Source organism: Miscanthus floridulus, chromosome 1, assembly GCF_019320115.1.
Source record: "Miscanthus floridulus cultivar M001 chromosome 1, ASM1932011v1, whole genome shotgun sequence".
NCBI lineage: Eukaryota > Viridiplantae > Streptophyta > Magnoliopsida > Poales > Poaceae > Miscanthus > Miscanthus floridulus.
This window is the reverse complement of record NC_089580.1, coordinates 60,138,829-60,160,290: the sequence shown is the minus strand read 5'-3', so window position 1 is coordinate 60,160,290 and position 21,462 is coordinate 60,138,829. Positions and strand designations below refer to the sequence as shown.

The 21,462-nt window shown below is 47.6% G+C and overlaps 1 protein-coding gene across 2 annotated transcripts in view; it reads left to right on the top strand.

Moving 5' to 3' along the window:
• Positions 1-3,764, top strand: part of LOC136528654 (putative pentatricopeptide repeat-containing protein At1g13630) — a 28,875-nt gene extending 25,111 nt beyond the window's left edge. The window contains exon 9 of one of the 2 annotated variants that reach the window (XM_066521845.1): positions 3,636-3,764. The gene's annotated coding sequence lies outside the window, so the exon portion shown is untranslated. The remainder of the gene's footprint in view (positions 1-3,635) is intronic. The other variant, XM_066521968.1, reaches the window with a different exon arrangement.
• Positions 3,765-21,462: the final 17,698 nt, after the last annotated feature.

Below are 21,462 nucleotides of genomic sequence, written 5' to 3'. Positions count from 1 at the left end.
GCAAAGACCTCCTTGAAGTCTATGCCCTCGCGCTGAACAAAGCCTCGAGCGATGAGGCATGCCTTGTGCTTGACAATGGCGTCGAGCTCGTCTCGCTTGAACTTGTACACCCACTTCAGGCTAATCGGACGACATCCTAGAGGTGGATCGGTGAGCTACCAAGTCTTATTTTCCTCGATCGCCTTCATCTCCTCCAGCATCGCCCGTCGCCAGTTTCCATCGCGCTCGGCTAGCGTGAACGTGGGTGGTTCTTCTGCACTGACGAGTAGCAGCTCTACGTCATTGAGCAGCCTGCCCGCCAGACCTGAGGGGCCTGTGCTGCCGACGATGTCATCTAGCCTACGGAACTGCACCTCCTCACCTTCGTGGAAGGCATCCATGAACTCAGTGATGTCACTTGGAGGTGAGGCGAACTCAATCGACGTCGATGGAGTTCCTTGTTCCGCCGGAGTGCTTGGCACAGCACCTGGAGTGCTCGGCACCCTGGTTGCAGTGCTCGGCACTACTTCTGGACAACTCGTCATAACTCCTGCAGTGTTCGACCACATTGTACGAGTACCTAGCCTCAGTCTTGGAGTGGTCGACACCACTGCAAGACGTCTTGGCTCCACCATGAGAGTGCTCGACACCCGTCCTGGAGTGGTCACCACCACTGCAGAACCTCCTGGCACAACTCCTGGTGACTCGGCATCCCTCTAGGAGTGCTCAACACTCCTCCCGGAGTGCTTGTCACCTCTTCCCCAGTGTCTCCACCACCGTGGATGACCAAGTGCTCGACAACGAAGGTGCTAGTAAAGCCACCAGCTTCCCCCGTGCTCAGACTGCTCTAGTCCCAAATTGCCTCCTTGTCGAACATGACGTCGCATGAGACAAGCACCTTGTCTCCGCGTGGGTCGTAGAGCCAGTACGCCTTGATACCCTCCACGTAGCCTAGGAACACCATCGGTGTGCTCCTGTCCTCCAGCTTGGTGAGGTTCAGCTTTGTCTTCCTAACATGGCCGACGTAGCCGAATGTTCGGAGGAAGGACACACTTGGCTTGCGCCCATACCAAGCTTTGAACGGCGTCTTGCCCGTCAGGGCCTTGGTCAGAGCACGGTTAAGGATGAACACCGCTGTGGTCACCGCCTCTCCCTAGAACCTTACCGGCATGCCTTTGGCCTTCATCATGAATCGGGCCATGCCGACCACCATCTGGTTCCATCGCTCCACCATGCCATTCTATTGTGGCGAGTACGGCGTGGTGTGGTGTTGCCCCACACCCTAATCCGCGCAGTACGCAGCCAACTCCACCGAAGTGAATTCACCGCCGCGATCAGTCCTCAGCACGTGGAGCCTCTTGCCGCTCTCTGCCTCCACGCGCGTCTTGAACTTCTTGATTGCCGCCGCCGCTTCATCCTTGCTCGTCAGGAGTTGCAGCCACATGTAGCGACTGCAATCGTCCACGAGCAGGAGGAAGTACTGTCGACCACCGTTTGTCGCCGTAAACGAGCTTGAGAGCGTCCTTCGCGCGATACTTGGCCACCTTTGGAAAAGGTAGCCTTCTCTCCTTCCCGGCTAGGCAGCTGTCACACAACTCGCCTCCATGCTTGATGTGGGGTAGCCCTCGGACCATCTTCTCCAGCCGACCAAGCCCATCAAAGCTGAGATGTCCGAACCGGGCATGCCACATCCATGGTTCCTCGGAGTGCCTTGCCGCCAGGCACATTGGCTGCTCTACCTTTAGGTCAAGTAGGTACAACCGGTTCAAGGACCTCTTCACTTTGGCAAGAAGTCATTGCTCCCGGTCCCTGATCCTCAGGAGTTCGTCCTTGATTAGTACCTCGCTATCGCGCTCATCTAGCTGACCAATGCTGATGATGCTGGAACATAGCTACGGGATGTAGTATACATCCGTTAGCGCGCGGTGCTCTCCGTTTTGGCATCTGAAGATAATGGTGCCGCGCCCTTGGATAGTCACCCTTGAGCCATCACCAAACTTCACCGTACTGGTAACATCGCCGTCGAGCTCGAAGAAGGATGCCTTGGAGCCCGTCATGTGGTTACTGGCACCAGAGTCCATATACCACCGCTGCTCCTGGTCGGCGCCCACATGTCCGAAGTAGATTTGGGCGCTTGGTTCATCGAGGTTGATAGTCTTCAGGACCTTCCTAGGTCCTTCCACCATCATCGCCTCTTCCCTCTCCTCGGCCTCGATGTCGTGCAGTGCATAGAACGTCGCCATTAGAATAGTGGCTTCATCCTCATCATTGGCTTGCGCCAGGTGAGCCTGAGCCTTCTTCTCCTGCTTGCAATTTGGGCACTTCCATGCCCAATGGCCCATCTTCCAGCAACGCCGACAGGCGTTGGGGTCGACCTGCTTCTTCTCTAAAGAAGCCTTGCCGCGGCGCTTGCCATCGCCATCGCGGCTGGAGGAGGCTGCCTTCCTAGAGTTTCTCCGAGCATCCCACTCCTATTCCGTCAGCAGGAGTTTCCCCCTATCCTTCGTTCCTGTCGCCTGCTCTAGGCGCTCGTCCACCGTCCACAGATGGCCTGTCACATCCTCAATGGTGAGGGTAGACAAGTCCAGCATCGTCTCTATAGAGAGAGCGATTTGGATGTACTTTTGCTGGCATGTAGTGGAGGTACTTGGAGATCGCCTCCTCTTCGTCGATGGTGACGCCATAGCTCTTCAGCTTGCTGATGAGTGTCTGCAGGCGGAGGGAGAAGTCCTCCACCGTTTCACCATCCTTGAACTTGAGGTTGGCGTACTTCTGCTTTAAAAGCTGGGCCGTCGCCTTCCTTGCGCGGTCGGAACCGACGCGCATCGCCGCAATAGCCTCCCACGCTTCCTTAGCTGAGCTCTTCGCTCCCAACGGCTCCCTGTACTCCGCCGGTACAACAGCGAGGATAGCCTCCAACGCTGACATGTCATCTTCTTCATTGCCGGTGCCCTATCAACAACATTCCAGAGTCGTTGGGCTCTAAGCTTGACCTTCATGGTCAACGACCACTCTCCATAGTTGGTGTGAGTCAGCGTCGGCCAACTGGTGCCGTTGACCTCCCGCACAGTGCAAACAACGACCTCCGGTCGTGGCTGGACAGCCACAGCAGTGCCACTGTTGTCGCCCATCTTCGAACCGCCCGTCATCGCCAGCGGTTAGTCTGGCGACGGCGCTTGTACGGCTCTGATACCACTTGTTGGCCCACAGGATAACCGGCTCAGGCGAGTGAACCACTCACTAGTGTTACCGAGCACCCGCTAGTGTTGCCGAGCACCCACTAGCCGTGCCGACCACGAACGAACGTTGTTCGTCCCCACACACTATGGCTGAAGTTAGAAGAAGAAGGAAAAACAGAGCAAGCACACACAATACAAGACACCGGCGTTGGCCAAAGCCCTGTCTGTGAGATGACAAATCTAAACTCTCTTTATTGAGTTGACGTGGTAGTCTGTTTATGTAACTCTATCCAGCTAGTCCTAGTACAGCGCACATGATGTAACAGTAACTAGATAACATACAGGGTTGACTCTACGTCGGCCAGCAGCTACAGTATCATAGCAGAGAGCCTTTCGACGCTGCCTTTCCTTGTTGTGTTCACGTAAGGTAGTAGTAAATTATCTAACACTATTGCAACCCATTTCAACACACTGCAGGACGCGAAATGTGTTCCAGCTTTCAAACTTGCCAGCAGGTGCCAACCAGCGACATGCCAAACCGGCTCAATTTCGGTCACGCAACGACAATCGTTGTGATTCAGTGATCACTGTGTGGGCATCATTGCTGAAAACCAAGTTGATCTGGGGGAATCCATGAAGCAGATCACGTACTTGTTGGATGTGGTCGAGGACAAAGGACATGGCTACTACTCCTAGGCGCCTAGGCCGGCCTCCCCACGGAGGGGCATATGGGCAGGGTGGCCCCCGATCGAGATCTATCGTCCAAGTCCGAGAGATCTCATCACCAAGCTAGCATCATGTCCGGAGATCTGCGTGAGCATCTGGCGCATGGCCGAAAGCCAAAACTTCAGGGCCGGGCAGGTCGGTGGTTGTCGACTAGCTCTGAACAATCGCCCTCCTTTCTCTTCCGTTTGCTCTCGTCGTTTTCAGTCTTTTACTGAGCGAGATTCTTGTGTTTCCCTCGTTATCTATGTGTAAATTGCATACTCGGTTGGTTGTTTGTGATGTATAGTTGTGTTAGTGATGAGATCGTGACTGCAGGTCAGAGAGAAATAGCACATGTAGTGCAGAACAGACAGCTGCTGAATGCTGAGCTGCCTGGCATTCTGTTCTGAAGCATTGAGAATGCATTTTATTTTCAATGAATCTACATATTCCATGCGAGTAAATGTAGAATTCGGTACACGTTGTTGTGGGTCTTTAGCCTTTGCGTAGTTTGTCTTTTTCGCGTGGAAGAACCAATTCAATGAGTTGTTTTGTTACCCATCAGGCCATCACCCTCAGTCTGTCAGTCACATTTCCAACCACATCTGCAGTCACCGGCAGGATTTCGAAGCTATAGATATGCTAACGATAGGCATGGAATGGCGCCAAAACGTCCAGGCGATGCCCAAAAAGCTCGAGGAAGTCTTGCTAGAGGACAGGCTCCCAAAGTTGGTTTTGGTGATGTTGGGGAGGGACATGGCCACGGTTATACGAAAAAAATGTAGGCTAGGCTACCTGGTAATTTTCCAGGTCAAAATTAGACATGGCCATTTCCGTCGGCTACCTCATACCCTATTCGTGATCCATACTCCCTCCGTCCTAATTTATCTATCGTTTTCGGTGTCCGTGCCACGACTTTGACTCAATTTGTATAAAATATGTGCAACATTTGTGTCTCCAAATAAATTTGTTAAAAAACTAGATTCAAAGATCTTTCTAATGATACTAATTATGTATCATAAATAATAATATTTTTTAATATATATTTTGTTAAAGTTGTTTCTCGGGAAGCGAGAACGACAGATATTCTGGGACGGAGGAAGTACGACGCCAAGCTTTTCGTAGACAGGGGCAGCAGCAGATCGATGGCGTCCACAGAGTTCTTCTCTGCTGCTCACCTCTGAAGCTCTGACTCGGCCGGATTCTGGCGTCCGTCTTGGCAGGGGGTCGAGCCGTCGAGCAGAATGATGCGCCAGGTGCTGAGCCCGCATGACGGTGTCCCGACCGCCGTGCGCTCACGCCCCAGGGCAAGGAGACACGACGTACGTGCTGACTCATCTTGGTGCCATGCCCGGCCGTCCAGGCTGCACGGTGTGGTCGCAGAATGTTTGGTTTCAGCCCAGACACACTGAAAGGATCAAGATGCCCAAGAGGGGGGTGAATTGGGCTAATTCTAAATTCTCTTGCAATAATCAAATCCTACGGATAGCCCAATTAACCCCTTGTGCCTAGAAAAGTGTTTCTATCGAATTAACGCACAGAAGACTTGCAACCTATGTTCCAAACTTACTCTAGCATAGCAATTCTATGAATATAAAGACAAGTATTGAATTGCTCAAAGTAAATACTCAAAGTAAATGCTCAAAGTAAATGGAGAGAGGAACGCGGCGATATTTTGCCGAGGTATCGGAGAGTCGCCACTCTCCACTAGTCCTCGTTGGAGCACCCGCGTAAGGGTGTAGCTCCCCCTTGATCCGCGCAAGGATCAAGTGCTCTCTACGGGTTGATTCTTCGACACTCCGTCACGGCGAATCACCCAAAGCCGCTCACAACTTGAGTTGGGTCACCCACAAGCTCCACCGGGTGATCACCAAGCTCCCAATCACCACCAAGCCATCTAGGTGATGGCGATCACCAAGAGTAACAAGCACGAACTCTCACTTGACCACGTGAAGCCTAATGAGAAGATGGATGCACACTTGTCTACTCTTGATTCACTAATGAGGTTTCACTCTTGGATTCTCAAATCACAAACACCTCACTAGGACCTTGCTCTTCTTGGCACTCACAAACGTGTTTCTCAGCTGTTGGAATGAGCAAAAGTAACTCCACACACGAGTGGAGCTTCTATTTATAAGGCAGCCTGAAAAACGAACCGTTATGAGCTTCTACGGGATGACCGGACGCTCCGATTGTTTTGACCGGACGTTCCGGTCAGTTCAACCCGCGCAACAGTTTTCAAGTGATGACCGGACGCTGTCAGGGTCCGGTCAGTACTGACCGGACGCGTCCGGTCGCTCTTGGATGCTTACTGTAATCGATCGGACGCTGGATACTCAGGGTCCGATCACTACTGACCGGACGCGTCCGGTCACACTTTCTCAAGTCTGGACCCTTACTGGAGTCGACCGGACGCTGGCCCTCAGCGTCCGATCATATTGACCTTCCAGCGTCCGGTCACACCAGACTTGTTCTCCTCGGTCAAATGAACTGACCGGACCTTGCGGCCAGCGTCCGGTCGCACTGGAGCCAGCGTCCGGTCAGTATTTGACCCTCCATTCACTTCCAACTCTCGATCATTTGTGAATGAAGTTTGCTCCAAAGGATCTTAGGCATTCATAGGAGCTATCTAGAGCTAGTTTTAATAAGTGTGCACCACACCTAACTCACTAGACTCAACTAGGTCAAGCTACCTGTCCATACCCCCCTTAATAGTATGGCCAAAGGAAAAACAAAGTCCTAAACTACTCTAAGTGTCTTTCCTTAACCTTGTCGTCCATCCTTTGAAAACCGAAACGATTTTCATCGTAGGGGCATGACAACCTCGATTGCCCAATCGATCTCCATTACCATGACCTAACTTTATTTGCCTCTACAAAACACACGTTAGTCATAGTAATCTTGTATTGTCATTAATCACCGAAATCCAACTAGGGGCCTAGATGCTTTTAATCTCCCCCTTTTTGGTGATTGATGACAATACTACCTCGAGTATGTTAATGAGTGAAGTTTTTGACGGGCTTAGTTCATATAAGCTTTTGTCGGTAAGAACAAAAGTGTTAGTCAAGCTTATATGACCCAAGCCAACACAATGTACTCAAAGAATATGAATTAAGCATGAGTACGAGTAACAAAGCTCATTTGCTTCAAAGAATAAACGCGGAAGCAAAGGCAAATGAGCATAACACAAGTGATATGACATTTAAATGATGCAAAGTAGAAATCACACATGTCATTATCACAATCACGTAGATAGCACTATCACATATATATAATAGTATGCATGAAAGTAAACACACGAATGCATAAGTAATAGTGTATCACACAAATAAAACTCCAAATGTATATAATAAGCTAATACTATATAACTAGCTCCCCCTAAATGATGCTCCCCCTGAGTCTACATACTCGAACCCTCTCCCCCTTTGGCGTCAAACACCAAAACCTAGGGGTCGGTCGGCGAGGCTGCAGCGGACGAGCCGGGCACTGAAGAACATGGGGCAAACTGGAACTGGGCACCATCATCATCTGACCCTGAGCTCTGAACTAACTGACCCTCTGTGGCAGAAAGTGTCGCTGAAGCGGTCTGGGTCTGAGCTGGGGCTAGTGCTGCCTGTGAAGCTGCTAGTATGTCTGTCGTAGGATCTGACGAGGCGATAGATGAGGGGAGCCTCTGAGTAGTCACAGCGACTGGGGCTGCTGTAGATGGACCAGCGGTATGCATGTGAGGTGGAGTAGGCATGTCAGTCAACTCGCTGAAGGATGCTCCAAGACTCCTGGAGACTGATGTGATAGGCACAAATAGCGAGGAAGACTGCTCTGGTGTGAAGCCCGTCTGAAGTGGAGTGAACTGCGGGGCTACCACAGGTGAGGCTAACCACTAGGACACATGTACAAGAGGTGAAGCAAACTAAGCTGGAGGCCGTCCCTGACTCTAGAGCCCACTGGGCTGTACCGCTGGAGTCGTCGAAGTGGTGGCATGCGGAGCAAGCTGGGGTGAAAGCTATGGCTGTGGGGCCCCAAGAGCTGTCACTACATGCTGCATGAAACCCATAAGCTGCTGCTGCAAGAGTATCTGCTGCTGATGCATATGCTGCTGCTGCTGCATGGCCTGCTGCTGCCTCTGGAACTCATCCTGTCGAGTCTGAAACTAGGCAAAAGTAGCAGCTGTCTCCTGTGCCTGTCTATCCTGTGTCTGCTGCATCCGCTCAAGAATAGCAATGAGAGCGGGGTCTGTCTACGGAGCAGGTGGAGCAGAACTAGAGCTATCGGCCTCTGTATCGTGTCTGCGTGGAGGCATCTGAGGAATAGGTAGGTAGTCATCGTCAGAGCTATCACTATACTCGCTCACCTCCTGCTGTGCCTCTAGCTCCTCCTCCTTAGTGGCTGCAATCCCTCTGATGATCTCATCCTACTGAGCTATGGACTATGGAACGTCGGGACGACGGCTAGGCTGTCTGGGTGCCTGAGGAGTGGTGTGTCTGATCCTCTATGACAGGTTGTAAGCTGGGAACTCTATGGTGGCACCTGTATACTCATCCATCATACCAGGGGGCTTATCAAGCACTACTCTACGGATGAGGAACGTGATCCAGTGAGCATAGGGAAGCTGCCTGTGACCCTTGAATCCCTCAGCTATAGTATCCTCCATCTCTAAAAGAAGGAGGTCCCAGATATCAAATACTGTCTGCTGCATCAGGGCATTAAAAAGCCAGAGCTGTAAGCGAGTTAGGCCCTCTCTATATCCCAACCTGGGAAGCAGTGTCCTCCTGATAATGGCCTCTAGCACTCTCGCTGTAGGAGTCAAGTCGCTGGGGTTCCTGCTTGACCCCTCTCCAAAGGGCTCCTTGAAGCAATGGCGCACTAAATCTGTAGGGGGCACCAACCCTCCATGAGGACGCCTGGGAGGCTCCTGCTGTCCATAACACACCTCATGCATCTTGACAGGCTGCTCCTGTAGCCTCAGTATCTCTCTAGCCCTACCACTCATCACTCTGTAGTCTTTGCCTCTGAAAGCAAAGTGAATGAATTGGTGATGTGGATCGATGAAGAGTGAAGCATAAAACTGACGAACCCAAGATGGTACATATATCCCTATCCGTCCAATCAAATCTGTCAATCCTGGCAAATATGATAAGTAAGGCTGAATGTGCTCTCCGGCTGCTACCACAATAGACTCTATCCAACAGACTCTCTGAGATCTGAACACTGCCCCACTGTTGAGATAAGCATTGTAGAAATCTTCCTGTAGTGGCGTGTAGAAACCCTCAGCTGCTCTCTCATCCCTCCTCGGAGGAAACCAAACCTCAAACTCAACAAAACGTAGCTGCTGAACCTACCTGGCTGTAGCGGCTCTCAAGTCGAGGTGTACCACTAGAGGTGGACCCTATGGTCTAGGTGGAGGACGTGATCCCCTCTGCTGTGTCGGCGGCCTCGGCGAGACTGGTACACGAGTCCGTCGAGAGCAGCGAAGCTGGGGTGCCGGCTCTGTCTCCTCGGCCTCCTAAGTCTGCTGTGCCTGCTCGCCCTCCTGAGTCTACTGAACTAGCACCTGCTCTACTGACGGGCCTTCCTTAATGGCAACCCGTCATCCTACAAACATGGCAGTCCCAGCTGGACTACCGTGACGATGCTCAACCTCCTCAATCGCAGCTCTGACTACTGGTGAAACCGGCTGATCTGCAATGACAACTCCGCTGCAGGCACCACCTCTCTCGACAAGCTCTGCGGCCTCTGCAACAGCTGCTGCTCTCGCTGTCTCTGCGTCGGGGTACTTCCGCTTCTTGGATGTCACCTGCTTGGTTGACTTGCCCTTAGATCTGGCTGGCTGGCGAGGCGAGGGCCTCTGATCATCATCACCTGGGCCACCACCAACGTTCTTGGTACGAGCCATCTAAACTGACAAGATGATGAACTGCCGCTGATGAAAATCAACTGTCAAACTGCCGCTTTCGAGGCTTTGGCCTCGATCCTTACTCACGAGCTTGGCTCTGAGTTGACTGCCAACTGCCAGAAGAACCACAACGGAACTGACTCGCTGCACGATAGAATAGATGGATATACAAATAAATACCATATGTCTAATAGATGCGAAACCCTAATAGAGAAAGCAATGTAGATGCGAACTTGAATCGAATGGCTTTCTACCTGACGATCAGCGATCCGAGAAAAGATAAGATGTCGCACGGGGAACCTCGGAACCGGCTAGGGTTAGGTCAAAAGCCCTGAATGCAATGGGGAATCAGTGCATTGTAATTTGATCTAGGTCACAATTGATCAGATCAAGATTGGAAACAAAATCTTGCCTTACCAATCAAGGAGGTGGTAGGGCTAGGTCACATGGCATGAGATGACCAGCGAGGCTGGCGCAAGGAGCAATGGCACGGGGCACGGTCGCTGGTTAGCGCAGACAGGGGAGAGCACGGGGAAGGCGCGGTGCTTCGGCTCAGTGGCGCGGTGAGGTACGGCGGCGCGCGGCTAGCGAGGGGGCTGAGCGCAGTGGCGTGCATGGCTGGGGCACGGAGCACGGCTGTGGGCTAGGCTACGGCGGCGAGTTGGCATGCTGGAAGGCGGCGTTGGCGGGGGTTAGCAGCGGCAGCGACCTGGCGGCGGCAAGGGTTCGGGCACGATTTGGCGGTGCGAGTTAGGTCAAGGAGAAAGAGATCAAAGGCGCGATTATATGAGGGTCCCGAACATGACAGAGAAGGAAACGGAGAAGAGACTTAAGCCGCGCGAGATCTACTGACCGGACGCTCTGGTGGTAGCGACCGGACGCTACCACCCAGCGTCCAGTCGATTCCAGAGAGGTCCAATTCCTCTAGAATCGGGACCGGACGCGTCCGGTGGTCCATGACCAGATGCAGGCAGGGTCCGGTCAGTACAACTTGTCCTTCCTTCGATCGACCGGACGCTGGATCTCCTCCTGATCGGATGCACAGACGCAGCGTCCAATCACTCCATCGGTAGCAGTTCACCTCCTGTGAACTAACCGGACGCTGGACAGCAGCGTCCGGTGCAGTGTCCGGTGCACCTTTTCCAGCAAATCTTCAAACTTCCTTCTCGCTGCCTGTTCCCAATCAAGTCCCAACTCGAATAAGATCCAAATAAACACCAATTGGGACTGATGTGAGTGACCTCTCTCAAACCCTCGTATTTCTCAAAATATTTTGCCTTAGGCTATAATTCTTTTTAAGAAAATAGGCAACAAGAGGGCAAATGGAACAAAACGACAAAACAACATTCATGCATATGCAATACTTGTAAGTAAATCTAGTTGCTTGTCAAGTTTGATCCAAGGTTAAGCTTCTTCACATGCTTTTTGGCGGTTATCTTAACCATGTTAGACAAGCCCTATATGCATTGCCACAAATTAAGCATGTTGTATATTACAATGAATGCAAGGGACAACACAAGCTCAATTTTTAGTGAAGTTACTAAAATCAAGTACATTGAGCTCATTCCGCAATCTACAAAATGTAGCCTCATCTAGCGGTTTAGTGAAGATATCCGCTAATTGATCTTCGGATCTTACACCTTCTAGTGATATATCATTTTTAGCCACATGATCTCTTAGAAAGTGATGGCGGATATCTATATGCTTGGTGCAAGAGTGTTGAACGGATTATTTGCAAGTTTTACCACACTTTCATTGTCGCACAAAAGAGGTACTTTCTCTAGAACTACTCCATAATCTAGCAAAGTTTGTTTCATGTATAATATTTGTGCACAACAAGCACCCGCGGCAATGTATTCCACTTCGGTGGTGGATAAAGCCACACTATTTTGTTTCTTGGAGGACCAAGACACAAGTGATCTACCAAGCAAGTGGCACCCTCCAGATGTGCTCTATCTATCAACTTTGCATCCGGCGTAATCCGAATCGGAATAGCCAATTAATTCAAATAAAGCTCCTTTGGGATACCAAAGGCCAATGCTTGGTGTGTGTGCTTAAGATACCTAAGGATTCTTTTTACGGCAATTAAATAAGTTTTCTTAGGACTAGCTTGAAATCTAGCACACATACACACACTAAACATGATGTCGGGCCTAGATGCGGTTAAATATAACAAGCTACCAATCATAGAATGGTAGAGAGTTTGATCAACCGGGTTACCTCCCTCATCTAGGTCGAGATGTCCATTGGTAGGCATTGGTGTCTTGATTGGCTTACATTCATCCATCTTGAATCTCTTGAGAAGATCTTTTGTGTATTTCTCTTGAGAGATGAAGATGCCTTCTTCCATTTGCTTGACTTGAAAACCAAGAAAGAATGTAAGCTCACCAATCATTGACATCTCGAACTCCTTCGACATCAATTCACCAAATTCTTTGCATGAGTCTTCATTTGATGATCCAAAGATGATATCATCAACATATACTTGACAAATGAAGATATGCCCATCAAGCTTCTTGGTGAATAGTGTAATGTCAACCTTCCCAATGGTGAAGCCCTTCTCAATGAGGAAGTCCCAAAGGCGCTCATACCAAGCTCTTGGGGCTTGCTTAAGCCCATATAGTGCCTTGGACAACCTATAAACATGATTAGGATATCTAGGGTCTTCAAATCCGGGAGGTTGATCAACATAGACTAGTTCATTAATAAAGCCATTTAAAAATGCACTTTTCACATCCATTTGATAGAGATTTATTTCATGATGTGATGCATATGCAAGTAGGATACGAATGGCTTCTAATCTTGCAACCAGTGCAAAGGTCTCTCCAAAATCCAAGCCTTCAACTTGAGAGAACCCCTTTGCAACTAGTCTTACCTTGTTCCTCACAACATCACCTTGATCATCTTGCTTGTTGCGGAACACCCACTTTGTTCCAATGACTCTTGCACCTTTTGGTCGCTCTTCAAGAGTCCAAACTTCATTGTGAGTGAAGTTGTTCAACTCTTCATGCATGGCATTGATCCAATCCGGGTCCTTAAGAGCTTCTTCTACCTTGGTAGGCTCATAGCAAGAGATAAAAGAGTGATGAGCAATAAATAAAGTAAGTTTTTGAGATCGAGTCATTACACCCTTTGATGGACTCCCTATGGTGAGATCTTGTGGATGATCTTGTAGGAGAGGTGTATTCCTTCTATTGACCACTTGAGGAGGAGGTTGTGGAGCATCAACATCTTGTGCTTGTACCACCATTTGCTCATGGGAGATATGAGTATCTTCATTTTCCACTCTCCCATCTTTTTCACCATCTTGTGGTACATTTGATGAAGGTTGGTTAATGACTTGTACATCATCTTCATCATCTTTTGGCTTGATGTCTCCCACTGGAATATTCTTCATAGCCTCCCTCAATGGTTCATCACCTACATCATTAAGATTCTCATGTGCTCCTTGGGAGCCGTTAGATTCATCAAATTCCACATCATATGTTTCTTCAACCAAGCCAGTGGCATGGTTAAATACTCTATATGCTTTGGACTTCAATGAGTAACCAACAAGAAAACCTATATCACAATGTCTTTGAAACTTCCCTAAGTGTTGCCGCTTCTTGTAGATATAGCACTTGCAACCAAACACCCTAAAGAAGGAGACATCCGGCTTCTTCCCATTGAGCAACTCATACGGTGTCTTGACAAGGAACTTTTGAAGAAATAGGCGGTTGGATACATAACATGCGGTGTTGATTGCTTCCACCCATAGAGCTTCGGGGGTGTTGTACTCATCTAGCATTGTCCTTGCAAGAGTGATCAAAGTCCGGTTCTTCCTCTCAACTACACCATTTTGTTGAGGAGTATAGGTTGCGAAGACTTTATGTTTGATTTCAACTTCATCACAATAAGCTTATATGTTTGTGTTGTCAAACTCTTTGCCATTGTCACTTCTTATCTTCTTGAGCTTCACTTCAAATTCATTTTGAGCTCTCTTGGCAAACTTCTTGAAACAAGATGCAACTTCGGATTTGTTATGAAGGAAGAACACCCATGTATACCTTGAATAGTCATCCACAATCACAAGACAATAGAGATTTCCTCCCAAACTCTTGTATGTTGTTGGTCCAAATAAATCCATATGTAGGAGTTCTAGCACTCTTGTGGTTGACATAAAAGCTTTAGTTGGATGAGTGTTTGCAACTTGCTTGCCGGCTTGACATGCACTACAAAGCTTGTCCTTCTCAAACTTCACATCCTTCAACCCTCTCACCAAATCATTCTTCATAAGCTTCTTGAGTGAGCTCATCCCAACATGAGCAAGTCTTCTATGCCATAGCCACTCAAGTGTTGTTTTGGTGAATAGGCAAGTCTTCAAGTTTACATCTTTGGAGGTGAAGTCAACTAGATATAAGTTGTTGTATCTAAATCCATTGAATATCACTTGATTGTCATTTACCTTGGATACAACAACCTCCTTCTCGGTGAATAAGCATTAAAAGTCAAGATCACATAATTGCCCAACGGATAGCAAGTTGAAGCTTAATGAAGCAACATAGAGTACATTGGAGATGGAATGATCATTTGATATTGCCACTTTGCCCAATCCTTTAACCTTGCCCTTTGAATTATCTCCAAATGTTATTTTCTCTTATCCATCTACCTCTTCATCTAGTGAGGTGAACATATGAGGATCACCGGTCATATGTTGAGTGCAACCACTATCAATAACCCAATGACTTCCACCGGTCTTGTAGTTCACCTACACACAAGAGATTCAAGCTTTAGGGATCCAAACTTGTTGAGGGCCCTTCATCTTCTCAACAAGTGACTTAGCCACCCAAATCTTCTTAGGCCTACTCTTATTGGGGGGTCCTAAGAACATGACTTTCATCTTTCCACTAGAATCTTTTCTAAGCATGTAGTGAGCACTGAAAGCAAATGGTCTAGCATGCTTGGGCAAGGGTTGTGGTGGTGGAGTTTGACACTCATGAGCAAAGTGGCCTTCTTGTCCACACTCAAAACATCTCTTTGGCTTTAGCTTTGGCTTTGATTGATGGTGTTGAGCTTGAGCCTTCTTCTTCTCTACACTTGCCATATATCCAATGCCACTTCTATCCATCTTCATGATGGTATTCATGAGTAGCTCACTTTGGAGATGCTTGCCTCTAGCAAACTTGCTCAATCCCACCTTGAGATGCTCTTTCTCCATCTTGAGCTTCTTATTCTCTTCCTTGAGAATATCATTGTTCTTCTCTTCCTTGAGTTTCTTGTTTTCTTCTTTGAGCTTCTCATTCTCAAGGATCAACTCTTTGTCGTGATCAAGAGTTTCTAGCACAATGGTGTTGTGACTTTTCATCTCTTCAAGATCTTTTATGAGCTTCTCATTATCACTCTTGAGCTTGACATACTCATCATAGTCATTGCACTCAACCACTTGCTTGCCTTTGCTACTAGATCCATGCTCAATGCTCTCATCAATTAAATCATCACATGATGTAGCTATATCAATCTTGACAACATGGTTAGTAGCATCATGTGGCTCATTTGGTAGAAATTCTTGAGCAATAACAAGAGTATCATGATTAATCTTAAGAGTAGTGTATTCATCTTTTAGCTTGTTGTGACTAGTGATAAGCTCATTGTGCACCCACTCAAGTTTATCATGTTTATCTTTAAGCTCTTTCTTAGAAGATTTGAGCTCCTTGAGTTTGGATGATATAGAATCATTTGTTTCTTTGAGCTCATCATTAGCCTTTTCTAATGTATCACACTTAGCTAAGAGTGAATCATTTTTAGCATCAAGTTTTTCATTTGTAGTTCTACTCTTTCTAATGATCTTAGTGTATTTTCTTAGTATTTTGACAAGATCATCATATGTAGGTGAATCATCATCGCTATCGCTATCATCATCACTAGCTTGCTCATCATCACTACTATCATCACTCTTAGTTACCTTGCATTCACCCTTGGCCATAAGGCATAGGTGTGTAGAGGATGATGGCGATGGTGGCAGTGAGGATGCAAGATCAATAGCAATGGTGGCCACCTTCTCATTGTCACTCTCATCATCGGATGATCCACTTGATGAATCAATGTCTGTGAGCCAATCACCGACAATGTAGGCCTTGCCACTCTTCTTCTTCTTGTAGAAGTCCCTCTTTTTGCCATCTCTCTTCTTGTATGGCTTGTTCTTTTTCTTTTCATCTTCATCGCTTGAATCATCTTTCTTGCCCTTGTTCTTGAACTTGTCTTTCTTGGGCTTTGTGCATTGATGAGCTAGGTGGCCAAGTTCGCCACAATTGTAGCAATCCATCTCGGAGATTGGCTTTCTTCTTGAGCTAGTGAAGAACTTCTTCTTCTTGCCGTCAAACTTGATGCCACTCTTGTTTAGCTTCTTTAGCATCTTGGCGGTCTTCTTCACCATGAGAGCAAGGCTTTCTTCATCATCTTCATCACTTGAGCTCTCATACTCAAGTCTTGCTTTGCCCTTATCTTGGCTAGCTTTGAATGCTAAGTTCTTCTCTTTCTTCTTTGTAGAGGATGAGCCATCTTGTGGGGTGATGTGCATGTACATCTCATGAGCATTAATCTTTCCCAAGATTTGTGTCGGTGTAGCGGTGGAAAGATCACCTTGATGTAGCACGGTCACAATGTGCCCATATTTGTCAATGGGGAGGACACTCAAAATCTTTCTCACAACGTCGGATGGCGACATTTGAGTAAGTCCAAGCCCATTGACTTCCTCTACAAGAACATTCAAATGTGAATACATCTCATTAGCACTTTCTTTGAGAAACATCTCAAAAGAATTTAGCTTTTTAATTACAAGATGATAGCATTCCTCACGCTCACTCTTGGTTCCCTCATGGAGCGCACAAACGTCCGGCCATAGTGCATGGGCGTCTTTGTGGTTCCTTACACGATTGAACACATCTTTGCAAAGGCCTCTAAAGATGGTGTTGCGAGCCTTTGCATTCCATTTTTCATAGTTCACTTCATCGCCTTGAAGTTGTGCGGCATTCTTAGGTGTTGGGAACCCTTGAGAGGCGGCTCTAAGAATTCCAACGTCTAGAGCTTCTAGGTATGCCTCCATGTGAACTTTCCAATATGGAAAATCATCTCCCTCAAAGATAGGAGGAGGTCCATCCCCGTGAGACATCTTGCTCTAAGCGATTAAGCTTAAAAACGTGAGCACGAGGCTCTGATACCAATTGAAAGGATCAAGATGCCTAAGAGGGGGGGGGGGGGGTAAATTGGGCTAATTCTAAATTCTCTTGCAATAATCAAATCCTACGGATAGCCCAATTAACCCCTTGTGCCTAGAAAAGTGTTTCTATCGAATTAACGCACAGAAGACTTGCAACCTATGTTCCAAACTTACTCTAGCATAGCAATTCTACGAATGTAAAGACAAGTATTGAATTGCTCAAAGTAAATACTCAAAGTAAATGCTCAAAGTAAATGGAGAGAGGAACGTGGTGATGTTTTGCTAAGGTATCGGAGAGTCGCCACTCTCCACTAGTCCTCATTGGAGCACCCGCGCAAGGGTGTAGCTCCCCCTTGATCTGCGCAAGGATCAAGTGCTCTCTACGGGTTGATTCTTCGACACTCCGTCACGGCGAATCACCCAAAGCCGCTCACAACTTGAGTTGGGTCACCCACAAGCTCCGCCGGGTGATCACCAAGCTCCCAATCACCACCAAGCCGTCTAGGTGATGGCGATCACCAAGAGTAACAAGCATGAACTCTCACTTGACCACGTGAAGCCTAATGAGAAGATGGATGCACACTTGTCTACTCTTGATTCACTAATGAGGTTTCACTCTTGGATTCTCAAATCACAAACACCTCACTAGGACCTTGCTCTTTTTGGCACTCACAAACGTGTTTCTCAGCTGTTGGAATGAGCAAAAGTAACTCCACACACGAGTGGAGCTTCTATTTATAAGGCAGCCTAAAAAACGAACCGTTATGAGCTTCTGCGGGATGACTGGACGCTCCGATCATTTTGACCGGACGCTCCGGTCAGTTCAACCCACGCAACAGTTTTCAAGTGATGATCGGACGCTCTCAGGGTCTGGTCAGTACTGACCAGACGCGTCCGGTCGCTCTTGGATGCTTACTGTAATCGACCGGACGCTGGATACTCAGGGTCCAGTCACTACTGACCAGACGCGTTCGGTCACACTTTCTCAAGTCTGGACCCTTACTGGAGTCGACCGGACTCAGCGTCCGGTCATATTGACCTTCCAGCGTCCGGTCACACCAGACTTGTTCTCCTCGGTCAAATGAACTGACCGGACCCTGCGGCCAGCGTCTGGTCACACCGGAGCCAGCGTCCGGTCAGTATTTGACCCTCCATTCACTTCCAACTCTCGATCATTTGTGAATGAAGTTTGCTCCAAAGGATCTTAGGCATTCATAGGAGCTACCTAGAGCTAGTTTTAACAAGTGTGCACCACACCTAACTCACTAGACTCAACTAGGTCAAGCTACCCGTCCATACCCCCCTTAATAGTACGGCCAAAGGAAAAACAAAGTCCTAAACTACTCTAAGTGTCTTTCCTTAACCTTGTCGTCCATCCTTTGAAAACTGAAACGATTTCCATCATAGGGGCATGACAACCTCGATTGCCCAATCGATCTCCATTACCATGACCTAACTTTATTTGCCTCTGCAAAACACATGTTAGTCATAGTAATCTTGTATTGTCATTAATCACCGAAATCCAACTAGGGGCCTAGATGCTTTCACACACAAACTGTCTGGCACATGCATGGACCCTCGGCAATGGACGCCTAGGGCTGTTGAGATCAACAGAAACAAGCACTGGACATTAAAGGAGCTCTTTGGAGAGGCTCCATCCAACAAAACAGGCAGTGGACAGCATAGCAGCTGGGCATCCATGGGCCTGGGCGCGAGAAAGTTTGGGGCTCTGGGCACTGTTCTGACTGTACTTTACACGCAAATGGTAAATTTCAAGAGTGAGGAAAAGCACTACTCCTAGACTTTGCCTTGTTAGATTGATCTCCACAAGTTGGCCCAATGACTAATTGAACCCTTGATCCGCGTCCTGATCGGGGTTGCCTAGCCATTCTCCTGGCTGATGGGTCTTGTTGGGCAGCGCTATAAAGAGGAAGGTGTGGGCCGGGGCGCAATAGATGAGGTTTCACCATAGCCGCCAACACCCTACCATGTCCTAACCCTAGTCCAATCGTGAGGGTGCGCTGTGAGCGACGGGAAGCTCCACCGCTGCCTCTAGACCGCGCCTGCACTCATGTCTTCTTTGAGACCCTAGCAGGCACGTCAAGCTACTGCTACTTCCTCGCTGGCGCCATGGCCATGACTTCCCTTTGGTGAGGTATATCAGCAAGTCTCATTTATGTAAGTTGAGTTTTACCCGCTAGATCTACACCTAAAGGTTCTAGAATTTCATCAATGGCATTAGAGCCAGGTTGGTGTGCGGATCTATTTTGGGTAGTCTAACTTTTAGCATTTAGAAGGAGATGAATCGGAACGAACAAATCCAGTCGAGTTAAACCCTAACCCTAGAAGAAGAGAAAGGAAAGGAAGGGGGTTATCCTACCTGGGAACCGTCCACACCGTCACCACCGCCGGACATCGCCTCGACGCCGCGCGGGAAGTCACCCCGAGCCGCCGCGGGCGCGAGGACTCACCGCCGTGCGGTCTCCGCCTCGGACTCAGGCCAACGGCACCGCCCGAGGGCCGCTCGATGGCTCAGGCCAGCGCGCGCGCCGGTGAGGGGCCCAGTGGCGGTGCCGCTTTCCCACCGTCGTAGCGCGGGAAGATCACCCAAGCCTCCACCGAGCCGCGCGCCTCAGGACGCCGTCGCTAGACCACTCGGCGGCAGCGTGCTCACCCTACGGTCGGCGCGTGCACCGACGAGGGGACCGGCGGCGGCACCATCATCTCCGACCATCATAGTTTTTAGAGAGAAGGGAGAAAGAGAGCAGCGCGGCGAAGAGAGAGAGGCAGAAGAAGAGAATGAGCTCTACGGTTCGGGGCAGCAGCGGACGACACCTGTTTTTGTTCTTCTGATCTGGACGGATAGTCGTCGATCGTGATGAACGGCTATGAATGCAAGGGCTACATTTGGCCCAGGTGGGTTGGAAGAATCCTGGCATAGGCCCAGGTTGCGGTCTTGGACGCAGGGGAGCGCAGCGCGAGCAGCCGCCGCGGGCCGTATTTGCAATGCTGGGCCACGACAAAGGGTGGCAGCGCACTGGGCCGCGCGCGCGAGCGGACTAGCGGATGGGCCATTGGGCCAATTTTCGCTTATAGCGCAGAACTGTAGCAAAGCTTTGGTTTTATATTTTTAGAAGCAAATTTTTTTGATGATTTTGTCTAGTTTAAATCTCTATCAAAATTTGAACCAACGGGATAATTTTCAGAGAGTAGATGAGTACAGTAAATGCCACTAAAAAGTAGATAAAGAATTTTTTTTTCATTTTTCCGCTGCAAAGTTTAATGTTTATTGTCTTCTAATTAAATTCGAACCAACGAGAGAATTTAATTTGAAGAGCAGTTATATTTATTCATTAAATTATGATTATGTTTATCCTCTAATTAAATTAGAACCAACGGGATAATTTAAATTAGAGGAGTAGTCCGATTTGTTTATGTTAAATTATGGTATTATTATTTTCTGATCAACGTGATGATAACAATATTATAATAAGTTTAAGGTTGAAGTTTAAATCGCTGATAAATTTTACACCAACATGGTCAATTTTTTAGAGAGTAGATATAGACCAAGAAATGCTCCTAAACTAATAGAATGTATTTTATTATCGTGTTTCGCTGCAATGATGTTGATTATCTTCTAATTAAATTCGAATCAATGGGAGAATTTAATTTTAAAGAGTAGTTATATGTCTTTCAAGTTAATTTATGAGTTTTATGCAATAATTCTATTTTCTGTCCAACGGTGATGTAGAATTGATGCAGAAGCATCTTGTAAGTTATATTTTTTAACCGACGAGATTACTCGGCTGCATGCCAACGGGCTGCAATGCTAGGGTATGTCAATGAAAAGGCTTGAGTCAAGCTAGTTCAGGACAATTTTTTGTTAGTTTACTAATTTTCTGATTAAATTAGAACCAACGGAAAGATTTAATTAGAAAATGAAGTATAAGTAAATGTTTTAGTCATTATGACTAAATTTTTTGTTATGGTAATTTATATATATATTTGTCCCGCATGGGGAGAAGTTTGGCATAGTACTTATGCTAGTCAATCCTGCATGGTGGGAGAAGTTTTGTGATGACTCATATGTTTTTTTATCCCGCATAGTGAGAGAAGTTTGGATAGCTCTTATGCTATCTTAGTATTGACAATGGCACAATACAAATGCACTGTCATTGTCAATACTAACCAAAAGATAAGAAAAGATGCAAGTGTGACTTACAAAAGTAATGCTAATAAAAGACCTCGTTGAGTTCTTGAAGTGAAGTAAGAAAAGTGTACTCCTATACGGATCAAGAAATAACTCTATTTGCACGACATAATCATGTGAATGAAGTAAGTCATAAGTGTCTCCTCGTTCACATGTTTTTCTGAATAGTTCTCGAAATTATAGCAGTAAAGTTTATGCCATATTTCGAGGGAGAGAATAGTAAGATCAATTAAGAAAGATATTGTTCATTAAGAGTGAGATAAAGATTAATTAAGATAAATATGATCATCGAAGGAGTACA